Here is a 23,878-nt window from a genome sequence, read left to right as displayed (position 1 = left end):
AGATTACATTACTCCAGTCTTCTATGGTCCACTCCTTATGGACTTTGGCTAACTTCAGCCTGGCTCTCCTTTGCTTCTCATTGATGAAAGGCTTTTTTCTAGCTTTACATGACTTGAGCCCTGCCTCTAGGAGCCTGTTCCGAACTGTTCTTGCCGTGCACTTGACCCCATTTGCCATTCCATTTGTAGATCACTTGATGTCATCCTACGGTTGCTGAGTGACATTTGAATAAGATGCCGGTCATGCCGGTCAGTGGACAGTCGTTTTCACCCTCTGCCGGTCTGTAGCTTTGTTGTCCCCAATGTCTGCTGCTTGACCTTGTTGTAATGGACTGCCATCTTAGAAATTTGAAGGATGGAGGCAACATGATGCTCACTGTATCCCTCTGCTTGTAAAGTAAGAATTGAGCCCTTCTTTTCCTCACTCAAGACTTTTCTTTTCAACGCTTTCAGCATGGTTAAAAGTTATATTTTCATTCCTATTTCTTTTGGGATATTACTAGCACTTGTTTTGCCATCCAGCTTGTCCTATTGCAAGAGGATTGTGATCACCACAGCAGGGTTTTTTATACTTTCCTTCGTTAAATAAGATTTGGTTCAGGTGATCACCTAATCAGAAGCACATTAAGTAGAATGAGGTGTACTCTGGTTGGAATTCAACTGACACTGGAATGGAATGGCTATCAGACATGTAGAGAAGCTGAGTTTTATAAAACTGTGCAGTGGTCTCTTAATTTATGCCAGAGCTGTATGGGGCACTACACTGTATGGCGGCACAATGTATGGGGGCACTACACTATATGGGGGCACTACACTGTATGCAGACACAATGTATGATGGCACTACAGTATATGGGGGCTCTACACTATATGGGGGCACAATGTATGATGGCACTACAATATATGGGGGCACTACACTATATGGCAGCACAATGTATGATGGCACAACAGTATATGAGGCACTACACTATGTGGGAGCACTACACTGTATGGGGGCTGTACACTGGCGGCAGCACAATGTATGGTGGCACTAGTGTATATGGGGGGCACTACACTGTATGGTGGCACAATATGTGGGGGTGCTACAATATATGGGGCACGACGCTGTATAGTAGCACAATATGATGGCACTATAGTATATGGGGGTACTACACTGTATGGCGGCACAATATATGATGGTACTACAGTATATGGGGGACACTACACTGTATGGGTGCTCTACACTGTAAGGTGGCACAATATATGGGGGCGCTACAGTATATGGGGGCACTACACTGCATAGGGGCACAGGTGGGTGGTCCCTATCAGTGTTGTTTTCAGCATGGAGGGGAGCGGCTGCTGGAGGTTTCTGTCGGCCCTTATCTTGTACTGTAATAACCAGACCAATAAGATCCTTGTCCCCACATTTGGTTGTCAGGCGTGTATCGGGCATTTGCCAAATTCGAGCTCAGGATCGTACAGGATCTGGTGTCTATATAAATAAGAATTGTACGTGGATGATGATCGCAGCCTTTCTCCCTAATTGCTGCCATAAATACTTTTTCACCGTTGTTTTTTACTTTTACTCATAAACAAAATATTTTTACAAGTGTTAACTACATTAATTGGAGGCCGAGGTTTCAGGGGCGTCATGTCTATGATAAATCGTAAATGTCGTCATATGTGTGAATCTGAGACATAACGAGGACAGATCCATAATGAGGCCACGGAGCCACAAGAGGTGGCAATGAAGCATCAGGCATTGCCACCTGCTGGCTACACTGCTAACTGCAGAGAAAGGAGGACTGCACTGAGGTTGGAGCTCTGTACCACTTCTGGGCTTTGTAGTTCTCCATCCCTGGCAGTTTGTCGCCCAGTTGCAGACGGCACCATTCTGCCGGTTATGGCCACTCCTAGGCGGTGACTTGTATTTCAGCTGATTAAAGTGCAGACAGTTTGGAAAGTTTCCGTCGGTGTCACTTCCTAACTTGGGCTTTAGTCAGACAGAAAATGCTAAATTCTTCACAGTTGTCAATGTTATGCCAGCACTGCGTGGGAGAGACGGCGCTGGCATCTTCTGCCACGTGATCGGGTTACACGGCACTGGCACAGGCCGCTAGACTGCAGATTATACCTGGGCCTCATACGTGGTGATACATACACACGAGGAACCCCAACATCTGCATAGTGCGCTCACCACATGGATGATCACTCCCATCAGTCTCAGATCGTTCCGCCTCTATTACATGGACACAGAATATTCCCTTCTTCTTCACATGTGAATCTACATAAAATAATCGACAACACTTGTGACCAAGGAATATAGGAGCCGCACTCAGTCACAATCCCTATTTTCAGCCATATGCAAATTGCACTGCGAGTGCCCAGTGGGCGTGTCCCTGCAGGCCCGGCCAGAAACCGACCTCCACAAACGTTTCATCCAACACCAAAAGTTACCGTCATGGAGACGTTCCTCGAAGAAACTGCCTAAATACTCTGAAGTGAAACCACCCGGCACAGCTCGTGCTTCATTATCCATTATTCCTTTTTATCTATATTGTCCTATGTTCTAAAAACGTGAATATCAGTGAATAATTACAGTAGTCTCCGCCTGTGAACAAGGCGTCCAGGAATGGGGGCATTACATGTAGCTTCCAGGCTACAGAAGTGTCATACAAGCGCACAGGAACGCAAGCTTCAGACCACACACAGGCAGAGACGCTCTCTGACGACTGACGGCAGCGCTCCTAGGTTTCGGGGACCTCCACCTTTCCATTCAGTGGTTCTAGAGGAAATATCTATGACTGATGTAAACCAGATAAAAAGTGAGGAATAATGGATGAATGAAAAGTGTCATTGTAATGTTCTCTTGTAAGTTGCGTCTTCTGAGCGTTTTAGGTGCAATATTTCTAATACTTGTTTCTTTATGATGCAATCCAGACACAGATAGACACATTAGGCCGGGGTCACACTTGCGAGAGCACTGCGAGAAACTCGCTTCACTACCCAGCACTGCCACCGGCACTCGGGACCGGAGTGTGCGGCTGCATGTCTTTCTATGCAGCTGAACACTCCGATCCGAACCGCCGCCGGCAGTGCCGGGTATTGAGGCGAGTTTCGCGCAGTGCTCTCGCAAGTGTGACCCCAGCCTTAATGTGATATACTGTGACAATGGCTAACACTATGTGGAATGTATAGATATAACTTATATTTAATGTGTCCTATAGGTTTTAGTACCTCCACCATTGGTTCTGGGTCATGTGGTCTGCGCCAATCTAAGGATGGGATCGAGGGGAGGATTGCAGGCTTGATAAAGGTGGACACAGGAACGCTGCCGTCAGAGAGCGTCTCCGCCCGTGTGCGGTCTGAAGCACTGCACTTCCGTGCACTTGGATCCTCCATGATTCTTCTACTGCAGCCTGGAAGCTACATGTGATGCCTCCAGTCCTGGACGCCTTGTTCACCAGTTGAGACTACTGTAATTATTCACCGATATTCACATTCTTGGAACATAGGACAATATGGATTAAAAGGAATAATTGATAATGAAGCGCGAGCTTTGGCGGGTGGTTTCACTCGACTGTAGCCTGTGGGTCCATGGTGCCGCACAGCCTGGCTTGATAGACAGTGGAGACAGAGTCTCAGCGCCATGATGTGCCCTGAGCTCCGTCTCCTGAGTGTGGCGCTCTGCCGTGCTGGTGTCATACAAGTAGTGCACTCAGATGTGCTGATTACAGCCTATCGATTCCCCATCACTGAGTCCCGGTCCTCCATACACAAGTGGTTGGTCTCCTGTACTGTGCACATGCATTGACGCGCTGACGATAATGGTTATTTTTTTCTGCCGTAAATGATCTGTTCGCCAGGTGACTGCACCAGAACAATCATCTGGAATTAGCATCCTGACAAACGTCCGTCCTCCAATCATCTGCTCGTGATGGCGCTCCTAAACTCTCATAATGTGCAGGCGTCATTCCAAAGAGGAGCTGAAAATGAGCAACATTTTAGGTAGGATCATGGCCCCGTTGTCTCACATGACGAAACCTTCCGAAGCAGCGCAGACCTTGTGATTTGATTCCCAGGCAGCAGGTTGTAGGTAATTGCCGCATATCCTGCCCTCCAACATGTGGTTGGGTCTCCTGACTATGGGAGGATTGTGTGCAGGAGATAAAAGTACTAAAACGAGGTTCGAGCATCGAAAATCAGGAACACATAGGGGCTACAAAGAGCGTCCCTGCTCCAGAGGACCCCAACTGTCCTGCATCAAACACACAACTATTCTGTTCAATGGCCACCATGTGTTACCTCTTCTCACCAGTGGAGGCGCTGCAGAAGATCAGACCACTGACAACCAAGTTTCCCCAAATGACAGCTGGTGATCCCAACACTAGGATCACCAAATTCTCTAGGAATCATTGCAACAAAAGGGGCTTATCCAAAGAGAAGAGCAAGCCCCATTACCACCTTACCTGAAGGTTATGGAGTGCGGGTCCAGAAGAAGCAGCGGTTCTGGAGGCCAGTCCCTTCCTTCTCTATTGACAGGCGGCTCCTGGTCAAGTATTACAATGCTGGGTACTTTATATCACTGTGGTTATAACGTTGCGATGGCTCCAGGGTTTGGATTATGGACGGTGCAGACATTTGTCCCAATGTCCAGGTGGAGCGATGGGTAAGAGGCCCCAGACTGGAAGAAGGAATTGTTCAACAACTCAAGACGGTAGTGACAATGTTCCAGAGTTTCTAGAATATTCAGGGCTGCAGAGTTGTACATAGAAATGTTCGCAGATGTTTCCACCATGAATCTACCTGATGGGAGAGAAACACAATGAATACAGGGTCTGTGCTGCCGCAGACGGGGACCGAGTCATTATTTCATCTGTACCTATTATTTTTTTGTCTAGTTTTTCCTGTTTTAAGTTGCTTCTTTCTATTTTGCATCCATTTCTTCCTTTAAGTTGAGCCTATCTTGATGTCTATTTGCTACTTGTTCGCCTGTTATTTTCCTGTTTGTCAATGTAGGCGCGTTAATTTGTAATCCACATGTTTACATCTGATTTATATGTACAGTAGAGAGTCACAAATTTAATGCAAATGTCCCCCGCTCGTTCCTTCCTGAGTGTGCAGACTTTGCGAGTTTTTCATGCTGCTGATTTTCAGCATCATTTCTGCAGCAATTAGCTAATTTCAGTTTCTTGCACTATTTATGCACTTTTTATGCTTTTTTTTGTAATTTTTCTATTTTCTAAAACGATATAGATCAGGGGTCTCAAACTCAGCAGAGTAAATGGGCCGCACATAAAAAAAAATTTGAGCTGGGGGGCCGCATTCCTTTCATACTTAATACACCCGTACATGCGCGGCTCCACTCCGTACACCTCGTACACACGCGGCTCCGCTCCGTACACCTCGTACACACAGTGCTCCGCTCTGTACACCTCGTACAAACAGGGCTTCGCAGGGCTCCGCACACACAGGGCTCTGCTCCGTGCACCTCATACACACAGGGTTCCGTACACCTCGTACACACGCGGCTCCGCTCCGTACACCTCGTACACACAGTGCTCCGCTCTGTACACCTCGTACAAACAGGGCTTCGCAAGGCTCCGCACACACAGGGCTCCGCTCCGTACACCTCATACACACAGGGCTCCGCACACCTCAAACACACAGGGCTCCGCTCCGTACACCTCATACACACAGGGCTCCGCACACCTCAAACACACAGGGCTCCGCACACCTCATACACACAGGGCTCCACACACCTTGAACATAAAGTGCTCCACTCCATACTCCTCGTAAACAGCAGGGCTCCGCTCCGTACACCTCATACACACAGGGCTCCGCACACCTCGAACACACAGTGCTCCACTCCATACACCTCGTAAACAGCAGGGCTCCGCTCCATACACCTCGTACACACAGGGCTCCACACACCTCGAAAACACAGGGCTCCGTTCCGTACACCTCATACACACAGGGCTCCGTACGCCTCGTACACACACATGGCTCCGCTCCTTACACCTCGTACACACACAGCTCCGCTCCTTAAACCTCGTACACACAGGACTCCGCTCCTTACACCTCATACACACAGGACTCCGCTCCTTACAACCTCATACACACAGGGCTCCGCTCCTTACACCTCATACACTCACGGCTCCGCTTCATCCACCCTGTAAACCCCTCCTGACCCCACGCATAAACTTACCTTCATCCAGTACCATGACAACCAGCACACAGACAGCAGCCTCCTGGACACACTGAGGCACCGATCATGTGACCCCTAACTCCTCCCCCTTCTGTGACCTCATCACAGGTCCTGTGCAGTGTGTGCACACAGAACAGCCAATGTCATCGCTGCTCCTGAATGTGTGCCTACCCCCTGCCTCAGGGAGTGAGACATGTGGAGCACCGCGGGCCGCAGATGCCTGCCTCAGGGGCCAAGTGTTTCAGACCTCTGATATAGATGAAGTTACTTGTAATTTCAGACTTTTTTTGCCTGCAGACTTTGAAAACCTCATCCATCGACAGGAAAATCTTCAAATAAAACATAACTATAGCAAGACAACTTACCGTAATAGGCACATATATGTACCGTGATAACATAGCGCAAGAAATCGCGAGAGAACACTATAGCGCTGTTAAGGGTTAATACTAAAATCAGAGTTGAAGTTTCGTTTTATCCATTCAATGTAAGGTTTCGTTTCTCCGTTTTTGTTGTTGTAAGATAAATTTTTATAATTGGCATGGCCTGTCATGAAACCAGACTGTTTCCATCAGGTGCAAGATAAGGGGCTGGGGGGGGGAGTGTATTGCTCTGAATATGCCATTATACTACTTTCTATTTGGATACGGACATATATGTAGTTTCCGGTTTTCTTGCAATATTATAGGCTTATAAAGTGAAATGATGCTATTGGTACTTGAGAACCTTGCATAATTAAGCAAAAGATTATAAAAGATGTGACTAAAATAAAGGGGCTTAGTGATCTGCCTCGATCCTCCCGTACAGAGACCCCGTCTCCGTGTGGTCATTTGAGTTGCTAGCAACACTGGAATAATTTGGAAATCACTGGCTCAACCGTGAAGGGTTAATTTAACTCTCTCCTTATCAGCTTGGCGCGCAACGTGGGGCCCCTGAATAGGGACACCTCTGCCCCCCGGAGGACAACAAGTCAAAGGACCCTCGGAGCGGATACAGGTGCTGGAAAATTGGGACTGATCACCCCCCCACGACCACGGTAAGTTGGCAGTTATACTGTTCAGACTGACCGTTGGTGTGGTTTTCCTGTGCTTGTTGCTGCAAAGAGGATCTGAGGTTTGTCCCCTGGTGGGGTGATTCATGGGTGGAATCATATAGAGGTGCAGTCCCGTTGGGGGCCCAGTGCTCGAACCGTACCTCATAAGGGACGGACACCCCGGTTTGACCAGTGATTGTGGCTCTCTTTATAGTCAAAATATCCTGAATTCCTGAATTCACTGTTAGTAATCAGGGTGGTCATGTGATCGAAGATGGGTAGGATACGTAACTCAGGTATATATAGATATATATATATATATATATATAACCAGAGGTGTCCGGAGGGATAGTCTGAGACGCCCTCCTCCTTTCACTGAGTACCACGAATTTTGGGCAATCCCAGAGGGGGATTATTGACCCGGTGGAACAAACTGAGACGGCCGCTCCAGTATTGTGCACAATTGAAGTAAGGGTATTTAGCTGTAAATGAGAGAATCTGTGGAAGGAAAAGAAGAATTTTGTGGCTTGGCACATGTATAATACAAAATAAAATTGTGGTACCGTGTTAGCCAGAAAAATAGATGTAATTATTCAAGGTGTGATACCTTTATTGGCTAACCAGAGAAATTATATTTGCAAGCAAGCTTTCAGGGCTCAGGCGGCCCCTTCATCAGGCTAGATTACAAGTGAATCACTGAGAAAAGATGGCAACATTTAAATAGGAATTACAACAGGACATGAGATGATGCTAGCTATAGACATGCCAAGGAAATCAAATTAAGGTTTTTGTTACATATGCAGATGAGGACCAAGTGTTCTATTAGAGATTTGAAGACCTTCTTGTGGAGGTGTGAACTGTGTCCATGTAATGAGTCATGAACCCAGGTGTCAAATTCAGTCCTATTGTTAGCGATTGGAACATATTTATAAATTTAAACTCCCAAATCTTCCTTTCTCTGTCACTATTTAAAAAAAAATGAAAACTGACCTTTCAATATTAGGACTTTTAGATCTGCCAAGCTGTGTCCAGGTCTAGAGAAGTGTATCCCTACAGGTGTGTCCAGCTCAGTCTTTATCGTATGTCTGTGCAGATTCATCCTTGTTTGTAGCTTTTGCTTAGTTTCCCCAATGTATGTCCCTGCATTGCACCTTGTACACTGTGTCATGTACACGACATTGAAGGATGGACATGAGAAAGAGTCCATGATCTTATAGTCCTGATTTGTGTTGGGTATGGGGACTTTATCTGTTGGTGATATGTGGGGGCAGGTCTTGCATTTCTTACTGTTACAGGGACTGTGCCTGTCTCTGAAGGTGATGTGAGGGTACTTCTGACAAGGATATTCCTTAGGTTGGGAGGCTGTTTGTAGGAGAGAAGTGGCAGTTCCGGGAATATTGCTTTCAGTCTGTGGTCTCTGTGGAATATGGGTTGGAGGTCTGCGATGTTTTTCTGAGTGATTATTATTATTATTATTTATTGTTATAGCGCCATTTATTCCATGGCGCTTTACATGTGAGGAGGGGTATACATAATAAAAACAAGTACAATAATGTTAAACAATACAAGTCATAACTGGTACAGGAGGAGAGAGGACCCTGCCCGCGAAGGCTCACAATCTACAAGGGATGGGTGAGAATACAGTAGGCGAGGGTAGAGCTGGTCGTGCAGCGGTTTGGTCGGTCGGTGGTTACTGCAGGTTGTAGGCTTGTCGGAAGAGGTGGGTCTTCAGGCTCTTTTTGAAGGTTTCGATGGTAGGTGAGAGTCTGATTTGTTGTGGTAGAGAGTTCCAGAGTAGAGGTGATGCGCGAGAGAAATCTTGTATGCGATTGTGGGAAGAGGAGATAAGAGGGGAGTAGAGAAGGAGATCTTGTGAGGATCGGAGGTTGCGTGCAGGAAAGTACCGGGAGACGAGGTCACAGATGTATGGAGGAGACAGGTTGTGGATGGCTTTGTATGTCATGGTTAGGGTTTTGAACTGGAGTCTTTGGGTAATGGGGAGCCAGTGAAGGGATTGACAGAGGGGAGAAGCTGGGGAATAGCAGGGGGACAGGTGGATTAGTCGGGCAGCAGAGTTTAGAATAGATTGGAGGGGTGCGAGAGTGTTTGAGGGGAGGCCACAGAGCAGGAGTTTGCAGTAGTCAAGGCGAGAGATGATGAGGGCATGGACTAGGGTCTTTGCAGATTCTTGGTTAAGGAATGAACGGATTTGTGAAATATTTTTGAGTTGAAGTCGGCAGGAAGTGGAAAGGGCTTGGATATGTGGTTTGAAGAAGAGATCAGCGTCAAGGATTACTCCGAGGCAGCGAGCTTGTGGGACTGGGGAGAGTGGGCAGCCATTTACTGTAATGGATAGGTTCGTTGGGGGGGTCACGTGAGATGGGGGAAAGATGATGAATTCTGTTTTGTCCATGTTAAGTTTCAGAAATCTAGCGGAGAAGAAGGATGTAATAGCAGTCAGACATTGAGGGATTCTGGTTAGTAGGGAGGTGATATCTGGTCCAGAGATGTAGATCTGTGTGTCATCAGCATAGAGGTGATACTGAAAGCCATGAGATTCTACGAGCTGTCCCAAGCCGAAGGTATAGATGGAGAAGAGCAGGGGTCCAAGGACTGAACCTTGGCGGGACTCCGACGGATAGGGGGCGAGATGAGGAGAGAGAGCAGAGGTCTCTGAGGTGAGGAGGTGGTGTGTGAGTGGGAGACGCTGAATGTCCGGTCTGTTAGGTATGATGAGATCCAAGATAGGGCCAAGTCTGTGATGCCAAGAGATGAGAGGGTCTGCAGTAATAGGGAATGGTCCACTGTGTCAAAGGCAGCCGACAGGTCCAGGAGGAGGAGGACAGAGTAGTGTTGCTTGCTCTTGGCGGTTAAGAGGTCATTGGTGACCTTAGTAAGGGCAGTTTCAGTGGAGTGGTGTGACCGGAAGCCAGATTGTAAGCGGTCGAAGAAGGAGCAAGAAGAGAGATGGGAGGACAGTTCAAGGTAGACGTGTTGTTCCAGTAGCTTGGAGGCGTAGGGGAGAAGTGATATAGGGCGATAGCTGGATACAGAGGATGGGTCAAGAGAGGGCTTTTTGAGGATAGGCGTGATAGTAGTTGTAGTTTTCTATCCTCATTGTCTGAACAGATCTGAATGTACCTTAGAGCTTGACTGTAGGTTCTAGAAAATGGATTTGGGATTTTGAAGAGTTGAGGGTGAGTTTGATGTTTGGGTGGAACTTGTTGCACATGAATTGTGTGACGAAGGTGTTAGGAAGAACAGAGGAAGTGAATTCTGATTGTTTTTATTGCTATGTGGAAAAAGGAAAATTGTCTAACACTGTGAAAAAGACAGAAAGTGTTGTGGTACAGGAGAGAATTGAGAATGTGATTAACGGAGACGACACTGAGATCGAGGTTAATGTGTCAGGGAAATAGTTAAAAGTGATGATTTGAAAAAAAAAAAGCAAGCTAACAGCTGCAGCTGCTTCAGTACCCCCTCCCATCTTAGCTCACACCATATCCCCCTTCGCCCCCACCGCAGCTGCGAGTGCACAGCCAATCTCTTATCACTGGAGCACACAGCAAACTCTGCCCCCCCCCCTCAGACTTCAGCTACTGGGAATCCTGCTCCTCAGCCCCTCCCTGCTAATTCTGGCGATGCGCCAGACTCGAGCACTATCAGAGATTGTCATTCCCCTGCTGTTTTGATCGGAGTAGATGGTAGACCCAATTAATATACTTTTATAAACCCTATTTCTGTGGGACCCTTCCTCGAAGTTACTGCCCAGTTTGTAATCTCTCCCACATGCCTTGTAAATTTACTAGGGAGAGATTTATTATCGCAGTTCCGCTCCTGAATACAATTCCAAGATGATGGTCAGATGGTTTTTTTTTGTTATATAATCCCTATGTAGATGAAGACAGTGAGAAAATCTGTATTTTGCATGCCCTTCCTACAGTTATGATGGCCCTGATAGGCCCAGATCCACCCCCAATATTGCCTGAGGATCAATAACTCACCCCATACCTCTCAGAGATACTATCTAAACTCCTGTCAAAAGGGCCAAATGATATAGGGAAAATGCCTGTAGAACCAGTAAAAGTGTTTCTCAAACCTGGTGCCTAATCCACATACTCTTTTGTCCCAAATACCCCAGGATGCTGCTTGGTTTACAGTTATCGATCTTACCAATGCCTTCTTTAGCATTCCGTTATACCCAGACTGCCAGTTTCTATTTGTATTCACTTAACTGTCCATATTAACTGTCGTCCCTGCTATGTCACAAGGGGCCCAAAACAGTCCCAACCAGTTTGCAAAAAAAAAAAATATGAGCAGGTGTCTTTTGCCATTACTGCCACTGTTAGCCTCCTCAAGTATCTGGCAGCACTGAACTGTCGGGTTTCGGCCTCGAGACTTCAGTTCTGCCTTGGTCAAGTGATATTCTTGGGTCACTGTCTCCTTCAGGGTGTCAGACACCTCGCAGAAGAAAGAAAAATAGCTGTCAGCTCCCTTCCTTTCCCAAAAGATGAAACTGAACTCCAGCGTTTTTTTGGACTATGCACTTATTGTTGTCAGTGGATACCGGATGCATCCCGCATAATGCAACCCCTTTACAACGCCTTGAAAGACGGTATAATGAACTATAAGGAAAGATGGCAGTGATGAGGATCACCTCCAACATGACTGTTCCCAACTTCAGACTGAAGAAACAGCTACTCCACCAAATGTCAGTGAGAATCCACTCCCAAATCCTGATCTGGTGTTATACACGGACGGTTCAAGATATGCTGACGAGTTTGGTAGATTCCACACGGGATATGCTGTTACCACAGAGGACACTGTAGTGCACGCAGCTGCGCTCCCGCCCTCACAGTCAGCACAAGAAGCAGAACTCCAGGCTCTGTCTACTGCATGTACTTTGGCCAAGAACAGACGGGCTAATATATACACGGACTCACGGTATGCATTTGGTATTGCTCACGATTTTGGGGCTCTATGGGCCAATCGAGGGTTTATTACTACTGCTGGGACCCCAGTGAAAAATGCTGAAGCTGTTAAAACCCTCATGGACTCGATCAAATTACCTACTCAGGTGGCTATTATCAAAGTTAAGGCGCACGGTCCTAGGAACAGTCCACAGACTGTTGGCAACACATTTGCGGATATGCAAGCAAAAGCCGCCGCTCTCTTATCCGTTGAACCAACCATACCAGCTATGGTGACCACACGCTCTCAGCGTAAACAGTTACAAGAAGCACTGACCCTACAAGAACCTGATGATCTACAACAGACTGAAGTTTTCTGTCGGACCCCGCTAGACTGCTTAATGACGATGCAGAGAATGTCTCCAAAGGAAGAGGTGAAGCAATGGAAGACTAATGGGGCACGAATGGATAATGGTCTCTGGAAAAAGGACCAACTTGTGTGTCTCCCTAAGCGGATGTACCCTGCTATTGCCATATGGGCACATGGACCTACACATCGAGGAAAGAATCAGTCCCTCGCACTGGTGCAAAAATTCTACTGGGCCCCGGTTCTCCATTTGGCCGGAAGCATTCCCTGTTACCAACATGACTGTAAAGACCACAGCGAAGAAACTGGTGATGGAAGTCATATGCAGATATGGGGTTCCAGAAGTTGTTGAAAGTGACCAAGGCCCGGCCTTTTCTTCTCATGTGTACCAAGAAGTTCTGACAATGCTTGCATCCACTGTAGCCCTCCATACTCCGTACCACCCACAATCCAGTGGGAAAGTTGAGAGGTTGAATGGCACACTGAAGGGACAATTGACCAAAATGATGCAGGAGACTACGGCTCCATGGCCGGAGCTCCTACCCATTGTACTATACCACATTCGTACTACCCCTATTGCAAAACATGGCCTGTCCCCATATGAGATATTGTTTGGTACTAGGCCCCCAGTTGCAAATTTCCAGCCTCAGCAGTTATCAGAAGAGACTGACCGTGTTGTTCAATATGTTATTCTGCTTAGTAAAAATCTTGCTAACACCTATGTTCTAGTTTTCTTTTCCTTTCCAGATTCAGCAGAAACCGATACCTGTTATAACCTGAAGCCTGGTGATTTGGTAGTCGTGAAAAGGCATGTCAGGAAGCACGGACTAGAACCCTTGTATGACGGTCCCTATCAAGTTCTCCTCATCACCCAACAAGCCAATAGCAAATGAAGGGGCATAATGTTTTGGTTTTCCGCATTTTTCATATTATTATTGGTAGAAGTTAAAAGTTAAAGTTAGAAGATATTCAAAGACTCAGAGATTAATACGATAAAGACAGTGATCGTAATAAGGACAGTTGGTTGTTCAGACACCTTCTCCTTTTTCAATTCAGCCAATTGATTTAGGGGAATTGGGGGCTGAATAGCTGGGATCTTACAAAGCTTGTTACACATTGCTGCCTGTATCCTTGTTGTATATGTGATACTAAAACTTGTTCTTTGGTGTATTTCTGTATGTATTAGGAAATTCTGCACTAAGACAGCTAATGATGATACCAAAGGTGTCGTTGCCCCTGCTCTTCTCTGCACCGATCTCAAAAGGCTACTTGATGAAGATGTTGAAGCCAAGCACATGGCTACCTACAAAAGCTCCCCATCACCGTCATCAAAAATTGTTATTCGTGAACTGCAGTATACAGGGGGGATGGGTGCGCCGCGACAGCCATGACTGGTAACACGGCATCAGTCATGTGAAGACCAGTACCCCTCAAGCTGTTAGCTTGGGATAGCACCTCTGATGCTGCATATGTGTTAAAAAAAATTTTATCTAGGGGGGAATGTTAAGGGTTAATACTAAAATCAGAGTTGAAGTTTCGTTTCTCCGTTTTTGTTGTTGTAAGATAAATTTTTATAATTGGCATGGCCTGTCATGAAACCAGACTGTTTCCATCAGGTGCAAGATAAGGGGCTGGGGGGGGGGGGGGAGTGTATTGCTCTGAATATGCCATTATACTACTTTCTATTTGGATACGGACATATATGTAGTTTCCGGTTTTCTTGCAATATTATTGGCTTATAAAGTGAAATGATGCTATTGGTACTTGAGAACCTTGCATAATTAAGCAAAAGATTATAAAAGATGTGACTAAAATAAAGGGGCTTAGTGATCTGCCTCGATCCTCCCGTACAGAGACCCCGTCTCCGTGTGGTCATTTGAGTTGCTAGCAACACTGGAATAATTTGGAAATCACTGGCTCAACCGTGAAGGGTTAATTTAACTCTCTCCTTATCAGCGCAATCACACTGCAAGGTGTCAAGCTGACAATTCATGACACCTCTACTGCAGAATAAAGGAGATAACCAAGAGAAGTCAGAGAAATCCTAGATCCCAGCAAACATCACATTACTCCTCATCTGATACAAAGAGCCTGAGAGCAAATATTATGTCTACACTGACACAAGGCAAAATACTCATGTGATAGCAAATATCATCAAGACCTGCTGACAAGACCCAGCACCACAGGGGGAAAATGTTGACATGACACCAAATACTGCTGAGAGGCATAATAATAAATGTATAATGTCTGTCGATGTAAAGGGTGGCAGTATTATAGTAGTTATATTTTTGTACATAGGAGCAGTATTATAGTAGTTCTATTCTTGAACATAGGGGCAGTATTATAGTAGTTATATACTTGTACATAGGAGGCAGTATTATAGTAGTTCTATTCTTGTACATAGGGGCAGTATTATAGTAGTTATAGTCTTGTATATAGGAGCAGTATTATAGTAGTTATATTCTTGTACATAGGGGCAGTATTATAGAAGTTATATTCTTGTACATAGGAGTATTATAGTAGTTATATTCTTGTACATAGGAGGCAGTATTATAGTACTTATATTCTTGTACATAGGGGCAGTATTATAGTAGTTATATTCTTGTACATAGGAGGCAGTATTATAGTACTTATATTCTTGTACATAGGGGCAGTATTATAGTAGTTATATTCTTGTACATAGGAGGCAGTATTATAGTACTTATATTCTTGTACATAGGGGGTAGTATTATAGTAGTTATAGTCTTGTATATAGGAGCAGTATTATAGTAGTTATATTCTTGTATATAGGAGCAGTATTATAGTAGTTATATTCTTGTACATAGGGGCAGTATTATAGTAGTTATATTGTTGTACGTAGGGAGTAGTATAATAGTAATTATATTCTTGTACATAGAGGCAGTATTATAGTAGTTATATTCTTGTACATAGGAGCAGTATTATAGTAATTATATTCTTGTACATAGAGGCAGTATTATAGCAGTTATATTCTTGTACATAGGAGCAGTATTATAGTAGTTATATTCTTGTAGGTAGGAGCAGTACTATAGTAGTTATATTCTTGTACATAGGGGCAGTATTATAGTAGTTATATTCTTGTACATAGGAGCAGTATTATAGTAGTTATATTCTTGTACATAGGAGCAGTATTATAGTAGCTATATTCTTGTACATAGAGGCAGTATTATAGTAGTTATATTCTTGTACATAGGAGCAGTATTATAGTAGTTATATTCTTGTACGTAGGAGCAGTATTATAGTGGTTATATTCTTGTACATAGGGGCAGTATTATAGTAGTTAAATTCTTGTACGTAGGGAGCAGTATTATAGTAGTTATATTCTTGTACGTAGGGAGCAATTTTATAGTAATTGTATCCTATCATTCTTTATACTGAGGACATTATGTTGTTTCTCCCGCTCTCTTCTGGGAGGAATTAATATGAGCCATTATTCTTCTCAAGACGGAAATGACTAATTCTGAAGACAAAATTATTTTCTTTTTACATTACTGGCAGCAGAGTAGTGACTTCCATGCAGATTGAAATATTCTCTCCGTTCACTTTATACCACAAGATTTGTTCCATTTAGAAAAATCTGCTTTATAAACTTCCCATAATCTGCTTCTGGTTACACATAATTAGATTCACGCTCTGCACATTCAGTAAGATACATAAAGGGATATTTCCCTTTGCCTTAGTCGTCCTGCCTAATGTTGTGATACCTCGTATCTTATTGCACAGTCCCATTTGGAGCTGTATTCACAATTCTGCACACACATGAAATCTGTGAGAACTGAGGTGACAGACGTAACCCCATCAGCTTTGCTAAAATCCTATAATAATGTGCTACGCTGTGTTGCTCTGCCTTACGGGAGAAATAATGTGTACAGTAAAGCAATCAAGGAAAACAAGGCTCTGCACACTCAACCAGCAAGGGGCAGTAAGTATTGCTGCTTGACAGCTAAGGCTGGGGTCACACTGCGTTAAGGCAGTCCGTTAAACGGATTGCGTTACACCGCGGCATAACGCTGTCCGTTAACGCTGCCATTAACCCCCATTATCGGGCGCATCTCAACGCATGCCATAAAGCGGTATGCGCTAGCGATGTGCTGTCATTCAGTGACGGAGCCTCAGACGCGGGCTGCAGTGTCCAAAGGTCCGTCACCGCTAGCGCAGATGAAGCATCTGAACTAGCGGTATAGCATAACGCGATCGCGTTATGCTATAGCGTTAACGCAGCCCGTCAACGCTATGCGTTGAACGGGCTGCTTTACCGCAGTATGAACCTAACCTAACAAGAGACTGGCAGACTTGCTGCAGCTCTGGATGTGAGTGGAGTAGAAGACATGATGTGACTACAGCTGCAGCGAAGCTCAGCATTACTCGAAGTGTAGTAATAATGGATACCAGCTCCACTTGGTAATTATCTGCCCCCCTCGTTATGATTTCTTGTCTGGCATCATTAATAACAAGACACTGAACAGTAATGAAATGTGTTCACTTCTTGGATCATGAGATATTGACGCCCAGATGTGATTCATGCCCCATGATCGGAGTCGTGGAAATCTTGTAATCATAAAATAGAGGGGATTATCCTTTAAAGGGAGTGTGTCAGCCACAGCTGACTTTACAAACTCAGCACGCCGCCTTTTATAGCCCCTCTAGAAATCCCACACTCAGTGATCTAATCTGTTCTGCACAAACTGAAGATTAATCAGTGCACCTTGGGCGTGGCCAAGAGGCTTAGCGCACTGCTCCGCCCACCAGTTTTGCATGTGCCCGCCTCCCTCACTCATGATTGACAGTACTTGTTTGCCTGAACTCTATGGAGATAGTGCTCACTCCAGACAAGGCAGCGCTGTCAATCACCAGTAAGGAAGGCGGAGACATGCAAAACTAGTGGGTGAAACGTGCACTGAGCCTTTTAGCTCCGCGTTGTCTGAGGATAGTCTACAGCGGGTTCTGCAGGTGTAGCATCTGGGTAAGAACCTGGGTGGGTTTTTCAGCTCCTGCCCCTCCATTCTGTGACTCTGCAAGACACCTTGATTAAAATCTAAAGATGTGTTTAATCGTACTCAAGACTCGCTTCCAGCTCCATGGCGTCTACGTGGAGTCCAAAATTTTATTAAATAATCCTAAATATTTAAGGCATCCTAAAAGTTCATGGACTGCATAAAGTGGAGTCTCTGTAGGCCTTCTAATGGCATCCTATGTCTAAAACCCCTATTGGGAAAACATTTCTACAGCTAGTATATTGTACACAGCAAAGCATACAATGATCTGTGTAGTAGAGCCTCAATTTCCACAAACTATGGGGATATAGACCTATAGTCAATTGTTTATTATGAATTCAATGTTGCAATATCTCTATAACCAACATATGGCTTAAAAAAATAAATTTAAAAACATTTTTATGGTAACTGGAATCAATGTTTTTATTAAGCAATATTGCATTTACTGTTTTAGCCACTAGAGGTCAGCACAACAAACAACCTATTATAGTATCTGGTCTGACATCCGGTGTGAGACTGAATGTCATTATCTCATTATCAGCAGCTCAGTTGTACTGGAGACTAGATAAGAGGGATTTTACACATAGCTGAGTGCTGAGAAAGCAAAACACTGTCTGAGGGTCATGAAAGCTGTGCTAACAACATCAGATTATAGTCAGCAGGACCAGCTGGGAACCTCCTGACAGATGATATCAGAAAATGGAAGGATCAGGTGCTGAAGTTCTATGCCTAATCCTCTTGTACTTTCCAAAGATTTATTATTATTATTATTTATTTATATAGCACCATTGATTCCATGGTGCTGTACATGAGAAGGGGTTATATACAAATTACAGATATCACTTACAGTAAGCAAACTAACAATGACAGACTGATACAGAGGGGAGAGGACCCTGCCCTTGTGGACTTACATTCTACAGGATGGTGGGGAGGAGAAAGGATAGAGGAGTCTGGAGGATAGATGAGTCAGGAGAAAGGAAGACAGAGGAGTCTGAGGAAGGGCAGAGGAGTCTGGAGGAGGGAGAAGAAAATCAGAGGAGTCTGGAGGAGGTGGAGCACAGAGGAGTCTGGAGGAGGTGGAGGACAGAGGAGTCTGGAGGAGGTGGAGGACAGAGGAGTCTGGAGGAGGTGGAGGACAGAGGAGTCTGGAGGAGGTGGAGGACAGAGGAGTCTGGAGGAATCATAGAATGTTAGAGTTGGAGGGACCTCCAGGGTCCTCGTGGCCAAGCCCCCCTGCTCAATGCAGGATTCACTAAACCATCTGAGAAAGATATCTGTCCAGCCTCTGTGTGAAGACTTCCATTAAATGAGATCTCACCACCTCCCGTGGCCGCCTGCTCCACTCATTGATCACCCTCAATGTCAAAAAGTTTTTTCTAATATCTAATCTGCATCTTCTCCCTTTCAGTTTCATTCCATTGATTCTCGTGTTTCCATGAGTAAATGAGAATAATGATGATCCCTCTACACTGTGAAAGCGCTTGAGATATTTGTAGACAGCTATTAACCCCTTACCTACAATTGACGTAATATTCCGTCCATGTGACCATGGACCTAATTACCATGGACGGAATATTACGTCATCGCGATCAGCGGCGCCCACGTGGTGAGCGCCGCTGATCGCGGCCGAGTGTCAGCTAATTATCATAGCTGACACCCGGCACAATGTGTCAGGGGCGGTCACGGACCGCCCCCGACACGTTAACCCCTTGCACACCGCGATCAAACGCGATCGCGGTGTACCGGGGGTTAAAGGGAAGCATCGGCAGGGAGGGGGCTCCCTCCGTGCTTCCCTGAGCCCCCCACGGCAGCGCAATGTGCAGCGCTGCTGCGGGGGACTCCCTTCCTCCAGGCCCCCGAATCCAAGATGGCGACGGGGGCCTTCGGGGGCCTGAGGAAGCTGGCTTCCTCAGTGCCTGCAAAGCGCAGGCATGAGGAAGTCTGCAGCAGTGCCTGTGACAGATCGCTGATCTGTCACAGTGATCTGTGATGTGACAGATCAGCGATCTGTCACAGGACAGTGATGTCCCACCTGGGACAAGGTAATAAAGTAAAAAAAAAAAAAAAAAAAGTGTTAAAAATAATTTAAAAAAAATCGCTAAATAAATTAGTTAAAAAAAAAAAAATATTCCCCAATAAATCCATTTTTTGAAAATAAAAAAAAACCAAAACAATAAAAGTACACATATTTGGTATCGCCGCGTCCGTAATGACCTGCCCTATAAAACTGTCCCATTAGTTAACCCCTTTAGCGAACCCCTTAAAAAATAAAAATAAAAAACGAAGCAAAAAATAATGATTTATTATCATACCACCGAACAAAAAGTGCAATAACGCGCGATCAAAAAGACGCATATAAATATCCATGGTACCGCTGAAAACGTCATCTTGTCCCGCAAAAAACGAGCCACCATACAGCATCATCCGCAAAAAAATAAAAAAGTTATAGCTCGCAGAATAAAGCGATACAAAAATAATTATTTTTTATATAAAATTGTTTTCATTGCAAAAAACCGACAAAACATAAAAAAACGACCTAAATGAGGTATCGCTGTAACCGTACTGACCCGAAGAATAAAAACGCGTTATCAATTTTACCGCACGCGGAACGGTGTAAACGCACCCCCCAAAAGAAATTCATGAAAAGCTGGTTTTTGTTCATTCTGCATCCCAAAAATCGGAATAAAAAGCGATCAAAAAATGTCACGTGCCCGAAAATGGTACCAATAAAAACGTCAACTCGTCCCGCAAAAAATAAGACCTCACATGACTCGGTGGGTCAAAATATGGAAAAATTATAGCTCACAATATGTGGTGATGCAAAAACTATTTTTACAATAAAAAGCGTCTTTTAGCGTGCGACAGCCGCCAAACATAAAAACCACCATAAATCGTAAATCAAACCCCCCGTTATCACCCCCTTAGTTAGAGAAAAATAATAAAACTAAAAGAAAATGTATTTATTTCCATTTTCCCGCTAGGGTTAGGGTTAGGGCTAGGGTTAGGGCTAGGGTTAGGGCTAGGGTTAAGGCTAGGGTTAGGGTTAGGGCTAGGGTTAGGGTTAGGGCTAGGGTTAGGGCTAGGGTTAGGGATAGGGTTAGGGCTAGGGCTCAGATTAGGGTTAGGGGTGTGTTGAGGTTAGGGTTGGAGTTATAATTGGGGGTTTCCACTGTTTGGGCACATCAGGTGCTCTCCAAAGGCAACATGGCGTCTGATCTCAATTCCAGCCAATTCTGCGTTGAAAAAGTCAAATGGTGCTCCTTCCCTTCCAAGCTCTGCCATGTGCCCAAACAGTGTTTTACCCCCACATGTAGGGTATCAGCCTACTCAGGACAAATTACAAAACAACTTTTGGGGTCCAATTTCTCCTGTTACCCTTAGGAAAATAAAAAACTGGGGGCAAAAATATAATTTTGCGGAAAAAAATGTTTTTTTTATTTTCACGCCCAGGCGTTATAAACTTCTGTGAAGCACTTGGGGGTTCAAAGTGCTCTCCACACATCTAGATAAGCTCCATGGGGGGTCTAGTTTCCAAAATGGGGTCACTTGTGGGGAGTTTCAATAGTTTAGGTACATCAGGGGCTCTCCAAACGCACATGACACCCGCATACCAATCCATCAAAGTCTGCATTCCAAAACGTCACTACTTCCCTTCCGAGCCCCGACGTGTGCCCATACAGTAGTTTTCTCCCACATATGAGATATCAGCATACTCAGGACAAATTGGACAACAACTTTTGGGGTCCAATTTCTCCTGTTACCCTTGGGAAAATAAAAAAAATGGGGACTAAAAGATGATGTTTGTTGAAAAAATACGATATTTCTATTTTCACGCCCGGTCGTTATAAACTTCTGTGAAGCACTGGGGGGTTCAAAGTGCTCACCACACATCTAGATAAGTTCATTAGGGGGTCTAGTTTCCAAAATGGGGTCACTTGTGGGGGGTTTCCACTGTTTAGGTACATCAGGGGCTCTCCAAACGCAACATGACACCCGCAGACCATTCCATCAAAGTCTGCATTCCAAAACGTCACTACTTCCCTTCCGAGCCCCGACGTGTGCCCATACAGTAGTTTTCTCCCACATATGAGGTATCGGCGTACTCAGGACAAATTGGACAACAACTTTTGGGGTCCAATTTCTCCTGTTACCCTTGGGAAAATAAAAAAATGGGGACTAAAAGATCATGTTTGTGGAAAAAATACGATTTTTTTATTTTCACGCCCGGTCGTTATAAACTTCTGTGAAGCACTGGGGGGGTTCAAAGTGCTCACCACACATCTAGATAAGTTCATTAGGGGGTCTAGTTTCCAAAATGGGGTCACTTGTGGGGGGTTTCCACTGTTTAGGTACATCAGGGGCTCTCCAAACGCAACATGACACCCGCAGACCATTCCATCAAAGTCTGCATTCCAAAACGTCACTACTTCCCTTCCGAGCCCCGACGTGTGCCCATACAGTAGTTTTCTCCCACATATGAGGTATCAGCGTACTCAGGACAAATTGGACAACAACTTTTGGGGTCCAATTTCTCCTGTTACCCTTGGGAAAATAAAAAAATGGGGACTAAAAGATCATGTTTGTGGAAAAAATAAGATTTTTTTATTTTCACGCCCGGACGTTATAAACTTCAGTGAAGCACTGGGGGGTTCAAAGTGCTCACCACACATCTAGATAAGTTCCTTGGGGGGTCTAGTTTCCAAAATGGTGTCATTTGTGGGGGGTTTCTACTGTTTTGGTACATCAGGGGCTTTCCTAATGCGACATGGTGTCCGATCTCAATTCCAGCCAAAAACGTCAAATGGCGCTGCTTCCCTTCCGAGCTCTGCCATACGCCCAAATAGTGGTTTACACCCACATGTGGGGTATCAGCGTACTCAGGATAAATTGCACAATATCTTTTAGGGTCCTGTTACTTTTGGAAAAATAAGAATTGAGGGTGAAAAGATCATTTTTGTGGAAAAAATATGATTTTTTAATTGTACTGCTGTACGTTATAAACTTCTGTGAAGCCCTTGGGGGTTCAAAGTTCTCACCACACATCTAGATAAGTTCCTTGGGGGGTCTAGATTCCAAAATGGTGTCATTTGTGGGGGGTTTCCACTGTTTTGGTACATCAGGGGTTTTCCAATCGCGACATGGTGTCCGATCTCAATTCCAGCCAAAAACGTCAAATGGCGCTGCTTCCCTTCCGAGCTCTGCTATGCGCCCAAATAGTCATTTACACCCACATATGGGGTATCAGCGTACTCAGGACAAATTGCACAAAAACTTTTAGGGTCCTGTTACCCTTGGAAAAATAAAAATTGTGGGTGAAAAGATCATTTTTGTGGAAAAAATATGATTTTTTAATTGTACCGCTGTACGTTATAAACTTCTGTGAAGCCCTTGTGGGTTCAAAGTTCTCACCACATATCTAGATAAGTTCCTTGGGGGGTCTAGTTTCCAAAATGGGGTCACTTGGGGGGGTTTCCACTGTTTAGGTACATCAGGGGCTCGCCAAACGTGACATGGCGTCCGATCTGAATTCCAGCCAATTTTGCATTGAAAAAGTCAAACGGCGCTCCTTCCATTCTGAGCTCTGCCATGCGCCGAAACAGTGGTTCCCCCCCACATATCAGGTATCAGCGTAGTCAGGACAAATTGCACAATAACTTTTGCAGTCCAATTTCTCCTGTTACCCTTGGTAAAATAAAGAAAATTGAACCTGAAGTATTTTTTTTGTGAAAAAAAGTTAAATGTTCATTTTTTTTTAATATTCAAAAAATTCCTGTGACGCACCTAAAGGGTTAATAAACTTCTTGAATGTGGTTTTAAGCACCTTGAGGGGTGCAGTTTTTAGAATGGTGTCACTTTTGGGTATTTTCTATCATATAGACCCCTCAAAGTGGCTTCAAATGTGAAGTGGTCCCTAAAAATAAAATAGTGTTGCAAAAATGAGAAATCGCTGGTCAAATTTTAACCCTTATAACTTCCTAGCAAAAAAAAATTTTGGTTGCAAAATTGTGCTGATGTAAAGTAAACATGTGGGAAATGTTATGTATTAAGTTTTTTGTGTGCCGTATCGCTGTGATTTAAGGGCATAAAAATTCAAAGTTGGAAAATTGCGAAATTTTCAAAATTTTCGCCAAATTTCCGTTTTTTTCACAAATAAACGCAAGTTATTTGAATGCAATTTTACCACGAACATGAAGTACAATATGTCACGAGAAAACAATGTCAGAATCACCAGGATCCATGAAAGCGTTCCAGAGTTATGACCTCATAAAGGTACAGTGGTCAGAATTGTAAAAATTGGCCCGGTAGTTAACGTGCAAACCACCCTTGGTAGTGAAGGGGTTAAGTCTCCTCTTAGCCTTCTTTTTTGCAAGCT

At 44.6% G+C, this 23,878-nt stretch overlaps 1 protein-coding gene across 5 annotated transcripts in view; it reads right to left on the bottom strand.

Annotated features, from left to right (window-relative positions):
* The window catches only part of LOC141085029 (CMP-N-acetylneuraminate-beta-galactosamide-alpha-2,3-sialyltransferase 4-like), a 165,444-nt gene that overhangs the window by 115,582 nt on the left and 25,984 nt on the right, over nucleotides 1–23,878 (bottom strand). For 4 of the 5 annotated variants that reach the window (XM_073569962.1, XM_073569965.1, XM_073569966.1 and 1 more), the window contains exon 2: nucleotides 4,448–4,784. The gene's annotated coding sequence lies outside the window, so the exon portion shown is untranslated. The remainder of the gene's footprint in view (nucleotides 1–4,447; nucleotides 4,785–23,878) is intronic. The other variant, XM_073569964.1, reaches the window with a different exon arrangement.

Source organism: Dendrobates tinctorius, unplaced genomic scaffold, assembly GCF_039654945.1.
Source record: "Dendrobates tinctorius isolate UK_male_01 unplaced genomic scaffold, ASM3965494v1 ptg000028l, whole genome shotgun sequence".
NCBI classification, from domain to species: domain Eukaryota; kingdom Metazoa; phylum Chordata; class Amphibia; order Anura; family Dendrobatidae; genus Dendrobates; species Dendrobates tinctorius.
This window is presented reverse-complemented; position numbering and strand designations above follow the sequence as displayed.